The 8,382-nt window shown below is 38.0% G+C and overlaps 1 pseudogene; it reads right to left on the bottom strand.

The window, feature by feature from the left end:
- Positions 1 to 976: 976 nt before the first annotated feature.
- On the bottom strand, positions 977 to 1,988 carry LOC101984326 (annotated as a pseudogene).
- Between the last annotated feature and the right edge of the window lie 6,394 nt (positions 1,989 to 8,382).

Raw genomic sequence — 8,382 nt, 5'->3', positions numbered from 1 at the left:
CTCTCTTTCTTTTTTAAATTTATTTTTTGTTTTATTTTAGCCCAACCATAGTTTCCCCGTCCTCCCTCCGCTCCTTCCAGTTCCATCCCCCCAACTTCCTAGTTCTGGGATTAAAGACATATGATCCCAAGTTCTGGGATCACCTTTGTGTGAGCTCTGTTTCTCTCTTAGACGGATTCAATCTCCAGTAGCCGAGGCTGTCCTTGAACTCACAGAAATCCACCTGCCTCTGTTCCCCCAGTGTTGGGATTAAAGGTATGTGCTACCACTGCCTGGCTTCTATGGCTAACTAGCAGCTTTGCTCTGTTTTCTGATTTTCAGGCAAGCTTTATTTGTTAGATTATAAATAAAATATCACTACATTCCATTATGTAAATGTATCACATTTTCTTTATCTAATCTTTGGTTGATGGGCATCTAGGTTGTTTTTAGTTTTGCCTATAATGAATAATGCTGCTATGAAAATATTGAGCAACTGTTCTTTTGGTTTGATGGAATAGTCTTTGAGTATATGCCCAAAATTGATATATCTACATCTTGACGTAGACTGATTCCCAATTTTCTGAGAAACCACCAATTGATTTCCAAAGTGGCTGAGCAAATTTGCACTCCTACCATCAGTAGAGAAGTATTCCCTTTACTTCACAAGCTGTCATTAGTGCTTTTGATCTTAGGCATTCTGGCAAGTGTAAGATGGTATATGAGAATCCTTTTGATTTGCATTTTCCTGATGGCTAATGATGTTGAACAATTCTTTTTTTTTAAATAACAAAAAATATTTTACTAAAACATAAGATTTACAGAAGTTTCCCGACAAGCCATACAAAATGGTCACAAGCATTTTTTTTTTTCCTTCTTCTTCTTCTTCTTCTTCTTCTTCTTCTTCTTCTTCTTCTTCTTCTTCTTCTTCTTCTTCTTCTTCTTCTTCTTCTTCTTCTCTTGAGGGGATGGGGCAGAGAATCTACACTTGACAACAGAGTCACAATGTTATTATTGAGGGCTGTGATGTTTATTTAATGTTCCCATTTTGGTTCAGACAATCAAGCTTGTCCATCTACAGCGTCTAAAGTTAGATTTGGCTAGAGAGCATATTCTAAAAAACTGGTTAGCTGCGTTTAACCACTGCAATTAGATCCCATAAGTGGGGGAGGGAGAAAGAAAACCATAAAATTAAAATAAAACTTTCCCCCTAAAAAATAAAAACACCCATACCCGTGGCAGCTAACCCTGACAACTGTCTTCATTCACAGTGCTTTGTACTTAAACCATGATGGGGAAATGAATCCAAGCAGTCACTGCTTTTAAACACTTCACAACAACCCGGATGACACTTCTAGCCTCTGCTCATGCTTTCCAACAGTGAATCAGGACAAGACATAGATTTGCTAATGTGCATGTAATCACCAAAGATGAAAATGCCTGGGCTTTTATTCTGTAATGTTTCTAAGACTGTGTCCATTAAATGCAAACAAAAAGGGAAGACCCTTGGCAGAACAAAAGAAGTGATGTACACTTGATGATCTGATTGAGTTAAATGTTATTCATGGCATATAGCCTAGTCCATGCTCTTGCTGTTTCTATGGCGTGGGCTTCATTGGTCTTCCACTGCTCAGCTACATCATTTGCTAACAGTTCATCTGGATTAGGAGCACTTATCAAAGCCTGGATTAATAGCAGAACTGTGCGAATCTGCAGTGCTGGGGACCATTTATCTTTCAAAATATGTAAACATATTCTTCCCAACTTGTCTACATTAGGATGATAAATTTTGGTCATGAAACATACTTTAGGTGCTGCCATTGGGTATTCTTCTGGAAGGAATAGTTCAAGTTTAAAAGTCCCTTCCTCAAAGGGGGATCTTGGGCGTCAGCAATGACCACATGAAAATAACGGGCGTTGCTGTCATCTGGTTCTGCTTTAATGCCAGAAACTGGTTCTGCCAGCAAATGCTGGGTTTCTTTGATAATCCTGCGGGACAGCCAGGCCATCTTGTCAGAACCCGAGTTTGCCCTCTGCTCTTGTCTCTTGTTTCTGGAAGTCCAAGGCCTGTTGAACAATTCTTTAAGTGTGTTGTCTAATGTTTTTGTCCTGCCCAGTTCCCACAGTTTTTAGGTCCCAAAGAAATCACACAAAAGTCTACATTAGTTATAAACTGATTGGCCCATTAGCTCAGGCTTCTTATTAACTCTTATAACTTATATTAGCTTATGATTCTTGTCTATGTTAGCCACATGGTTCGGTACCTTTTTCGGCGAGGCAGTCATATCTTGCTTGTTCTTTGTCTGGATCAAATGCACTTCTGGACTGCAGAATGCACTTCCCTCTTCCCAGAATTCTCATTGCCCTACCTCTACTTCTTGCCTGGTCACCTTGTCTATACTTCCTGTCTGGCTACTGGCCAATCAGCATTTATTTAAAATATAAGTGACAGGGTACAGACCATTGTCTTACAGCATAAGTGTATGTTTGCCATTTAAGAGTCTTCAGTTGAGAATTCTATGTTTAGATCAGTATTCAATTTTAAATTAAATTATTTGATGTTTTGATGTCTAGTCTTGAATGCTTTATATATTTTGGAGATCAGACCTCTGTCAGATGTGGGTTTGGTGAAAATCATTTCCCATTTTGCTGTTTTGTCTTATAATTTTTCAGTTTCATGAGATTCCATTATCAATTGTTGGTCTCAGTGTCTGTGCTACTGGTTTTCTATTCAGGAGGTTGTCTCCTGTGCCAATGTGTTCAAGGCTACTTGTCATATTCTCTTCTGTCAGATTCCATGTAACTGGATTTATCTTGAAATCATGATAGTTTTCCTTAGTTATGATGAAGATTATTGTAATTTTTACTTGATAACTGTTTTGTTACATGTAATTTTGCTATGTTAAAGTTAAAGCCTTCCTTTTTTGTTTAAACAGAAAAAGGGGAAGTGATGTGGGAGTGTCATATATCAATCTGTTGATTTCATTGGATAAGTAATAAATAAACTGCTTGGGCTCATAGCTTAGAACATAGGTGGGTGGAGTAAACAGAACAGAATGCTGGGAGGAAGAGGAAGTGAGCTCAGACTCGACAGCTCTGCTGTCTGGAGCAGAGATGCCATGCTCCCGGCTCCTGGGCGGATGCGGGGATAGCTCTGCTCTCTGAGGCACACGCGATGAAGCTCTGACCCAGGATGGACGTAGGCTAGAATCTTCCCGGTAAGACCGGTGCTCACAGATTATTAGAGATGGGTTGATCAGGATATCAGAATCAGCCAGTAAGGGCTAGAGCTAAAGGGCCAAGCAGTGTTTAAAAGAATACAGTGTCTGTGTAATTATTTTGGGGCATAAGCTAGCCAAGTGGCTGGGTGGCTGGAAGCAGCCCGCCGCTCATATTACTACAACCTGACATCTAGTGACATAATTTATTTGTATTTTTAATTTTGGTCTTTGTTCATTTATAAAAGTTTGCCAAAATACTTGTTTTATGGTTTCTCCTCAATTTTTTGTTCTCTCTTCTATAGCTGTTCTATTATCCAGAGCAATATGGTTTCTTACAATGGGCATTAGGTTCTTTAATTACTCTGGAAGGAGTTGCCTCTTTGATGGCAGTAAAAGACTGATTCGGCATAAGGGCCTGCAAGAGACCCCATCACAGAGTTTCTCAATAGCAAAGGATTACCAAGAATGCTCCTCATGACCTACATTCATTAGTCCAATGCCTGCCTTTACCACACCTTCTGCATAATACAGAAGGATAGGACATTCTGAATAGATTATTCTTTAAAAAAAGTTGTGACATTTTGATTTTTCCTCAAATCTCTAAAAATCACCACTTCTATCCATGCATCATAATGTTCATGAGATTCAATATTAATTTTATCTTGGATCAATTCCTCCAAACATGCTGACCTTGCCTTTAATGTCCCAATTATTCTTTTGTATAGATAATTGACATTTTCAAAATCCAGAGCTTCAATTATTATTTGTCTAGCTTATGAATTTGTTATCATTATATTTACTGCTGAAGCCAATCTTTGTAAGAAATCCATAAATGCTTCCTTTGGGCCCTGAGTAATGTTAGTAAATGACTCAATTTTCTTTCCTATTTCTCCAATTCTTTCTCAAGCATTAAAAATCTTATGCATGGCATAAATTCAGGGTGCGGTCCTCATATTCAGTTTGCTTTTCTAGAGTAGCATATTCTCTTTCTCCAAGAATTTGATCTTGCAAGAGTTCCCTATCTCTAGATTTACTCTGTTTTTCAATAATCTTAGCCTTTTCTCTGAACTAGGTATTCCATTGTAATTGTTGATCAGGCTCTGAAATACTTTTATCCAGTTGTTAGGGATACTTCTATTACAAACTGACCACGAGTTTAACATTTGCTTCACAAAAGGTGAATGCATACCATATGAGACGATCTCTTCCTTCAATCACCATAAAATCCCAAACTTGCTCAGAGGCTTGGGGAGAAAAGAAAAGAAAGCCTAGCTGGGTGGGGCTGGAGCTCCTTGTGTAAGTCTGGCAGGAGACCCACATGCAGCTCTGGCCTGGGTCAGAAGCTTTTTTTGTGAATTTGTACCCCAAAAGTTGGGTGCCAACTCTAGCATGAATAATCAAAGCTCAGAGATGGATTCTAGGAAGTCTTTAACTTCATTCTTATTTATTTCTTGAACTAGTGGAAACTCAGTAGAAAGCTGTCCATTTTTCATGAATATGTAGGTTTTCTGTTGTTTCTGTAGTCGTGGACATCCAGCTTTAATCCACGGTGGTCTGATAGGATACAGGGGGTTATTTCAATATTCTTGTATCTATTGAGACTTCTTTTGTGAACAAGTTTGGCCAATTTCAGAGAAGGTTCAAAGACGTGCTGAGAAAAATGTATATTCTTTTGTGTTTAGGTGAAATGTTCTATAGATATCTGCTAGGTCCATTTGAATTGTAATATCTGTTATTTACATTATTTCTCTGTTTAGTTTCTGTTCCTATAATGTGCTCATTGGTAAAAGTGGTGTAGTGAAGTCTTCCACTATTATTTTATGAGGTTTAATATGTGAGTTAAGTTAGAGTAACATATCTTTTATAAATGTAGGTTCTCTTGATTTGAGGCATAGATAGACAGAATTGAAATGTTATCCTGGAGGATTTTTCCTTTAATGAGTGCGAAATGTCCTTCTCCATCTATTTGATTAATTTTAGTTTGAAGTCTATTTTGTTAGATATTAAAATAACTATACAACCTGTCTTCTTAGGTTCATTTGATAGGAAAATCTTTTTCGAACATTTTTTCCTGATGTAATGTCTATCTTTGATATTGAGGTTTATTTCCTCTATGCAGCAGGAGGATGAATCCTGCTTTTGTACATATTCTATAATCTCATGTATTTTTATTGGCAAATTGAGTCCATTGATATTGAGAAATTCCATTTGCAACTACCTTTTCTCCACTTTCCAGAGACTTCAGAACCAGGCTAATTCTCTCAGAACCTGAAGAAAGCCTGCTCTAGACTCATGAAACAGGTGTCCATCTGCAAAAGTGAAGGAACATATGGCCCCATAACTTTGCAAGTTGTCTGGATGGCCTGAGAATGGTCCAGTGCCTGGGTCACAGTGTCATGGACAAGAACTGTTAATCCCAGCACAGAGAGCCTTTCCCAATTTTCTGAGGCTCTATTACTGACTCGGCACAGGCCTTTTGAGCTTCCTGGCCTGACTTCTGGACATCTGGTCTACTATGTGAGTACCAAAATCTTCACCCATTGACCTGAGGGTAGCCTAACAAGGGAACTTCATTTGTCAACTGTCTCACTCTGTACAGTTGAACCTTATTTCTTGCAGCTTTGGTTTTCTGAAAAAACATGGGCATGGTTTTCTGAAACTATATTTCTTACACATTTAAGACATATAATTTCTTTGGTTATAATCATATACAAGTCACTTCTAGAAAAAGCAACTCTGTAACCAATTTAAAAAAATTAAAATGAGTTACTAAAATCCAAGTCCTCATGTTTTAAAGATAATTTTCTGATATTTTAAAGAGATTCCTTTGTATCTTATTCATCATGAATAATGGATGACATTTCTTTTCAGATTTCACTTGCGGCATACAAATACAAGGTTCCTGAAAATGGCCTCCTGTCAAGTACATATGATTTCTATTTGTCTGCTGTTAATGTAATTGACTAAACACTCGATTCTACTGATTATGCTTCCCCTTGTAAACCACTTGCTTTATGGGCATAAGCAGCTGTGTTTATGCTTCTATGATTTTCGGGTTTCATTATGGAGTTTTCAGCATCCAATTCAAAAGTAATAGGCATTCCAAGCACCCAGGCACCAGCTGGCAAGTCTTTACAGATAAAGGCAATATCCCATCAACATTTGTACATATCTTGGAGAAAAATACATGTGTGCACACATAAAACCACTGCAACCACATTAATCATGAACATGACTACGCAGAAAATATGAACTTTTAGGAAATAATTATCAACAATGAACATCCTGGGTTCACTCAAGGGTAGTGATGCTTCCTCTTCTGCCATCCCCTTTAGATGAGGACTATAACAGTGTGTGTGTGTGTATGTGTGTGTGTGCGCACGTGCATATGCATGCATGCTCACATGCTCACAAACATACATATGGGTGCAAACACCTATGTGGAGGAATGTGGAAGGTGGAGGGAGACATCATTTATCATCCTCAATCGCTCTCTACTTTATTTTTACATTTACTTGTGGATGTATATGCATGTGTATTTGTGTGTGTACACATGTGCCATGTGGCATGAACATCAATAATGTTAAGAAGTTGGTTTTCTTCTAATATATGAGCCCCAGGAATAGGAATTAGGTAAAGAGATTGAGGGAAAAGAAAGCAAAGAACACATTGACCATGTGACTCAAGAGCAATCTAACCCAGGAGCTATTATCAAAGCCTCTACAGATTACTGAACAACTTTCCAAGTTCCATTATCCCTTACCTGGTTAATTACTTCTGTATCTGGCTGTCTCTCTTTCTTTGTTTAGTTATAAATACTGAGGAGGTCCCAAAGTTTTGCTACACAGGTGGTGTTCAGAGTTGCCATAATTTAATGTGTACTTAGGATTTTTGTCAAGAGAATCTAAGGTAAGCATTTTTACTGTAGAACAATAACAAATTACTGTTGGTTTTCTAAAAAGAGAGAAGGAAGTTATAGAGTTGGATGATGAGTGGGAAGGTGGAGATACTCTGGGAGGAGATGAGGGTGGGGAAAATATCATCAGATTATATTGTATGAAAAGATTTTCAATTAAAAAAGGGCAAAAGCAAAGAGTACATAAAGCAAGCAAACAAGCAAAAAGGAAACCTTAGGAAGTGACAGATGTACTGTGTTTTTACTGACTTATGGTGATCATGAAGTGTATGTGTGTGTCCAACTCACCAGGTTGGGTACATTAATTATATGTAGTTGTTTAAAAGCCAATTCTATGTTGAGCATAAAGCTTGCAAAAAAACCTAATTAGACACCAAAGCTTAAAAACACTTCCATATCCATATTTCTTTTCATAGCTTCCTGAGAAAGGGCCAGTGTTAGATCATTCTCCATCTCTGTGGCCTCATCTGGTTTTGGAATGAAATGAGACAGTATAGCAATATTGAGTTTGGGCCCTGCCTTCCAGCAGAGCAACACATAAGCCCATGGTGAGCAAGGCATTTTGTCTTCAGAACAGAAGTGATGGAAATGGTGTACACTTATGCAGCTGGCTGGGTAGAGAGCTGATATTATAAAACACAACAACAATAATGTCGGGAACTTGATTATATCTCAGTAAATCTTGATTGCTAAGGATGTAAGCAAGTACTTGGTTATGACATTGATACTGATGTCTTCATCAATAGGAGGTCAGTGTGATTTTTGTTTCCTATTTTCTCCCAGATACTTTGCTGGCCTTCTATAAGTAGAAAGGTTATTGTAGTATTCAAAAAGATAGGATACTTTCTTTGTTGTTGCACTACGGTAATAACTATACTTACCTTAGCCTTATTTAATACTTCTTGGATAATTATCCAGATTTTTAAATTGTTTCTTATTTTTTAAAAACAAAATTGTTCAGGGTCTCATAAAGCTCAGGCTGGACTCAAACGAGTTAGCTGAGGCTCACCTGATCTTGTGGTGTCTACCACACAATTGTTGAGAGCACAGGTGTACATCATTCTGCTTGGTTACCAAGAATATTTTAATTGTATAAAAATTTGTAGTGATAAGGAGCAGCGGACTATGTTCCTGACACCCGACCGCCTGTATGTTGAAATAAGAGCGGCGGGGCTGCGTCCCCCAGCACCCGGCCGCCCACATGGCTAGCTTAGCTTATGCCCCAAAATAATTACACGGAAACTGTATTCTTTTAATCACTGCCTG

The sequence above is a fragment of the Microtus ochrogaster genome, linkage group LG10, assembly GCF_000317375.1.
Source record: "Microtus ochrogaster isolate Prairie Vole_2 linkage group LG10, MicOch1.0, whole genome shotgun sequence".
Classification (NCBI taxonomy): Eukaryota; Metazoa; Chordata; class Mammalia; order Rodentia; family Cricetidae; genus Microtus; species Microtus ochrogaster.
Note: the sequence above shows the minus strand (reverse complement) of the source record. Positions and strands in the feature narration are given on the sequence as shown.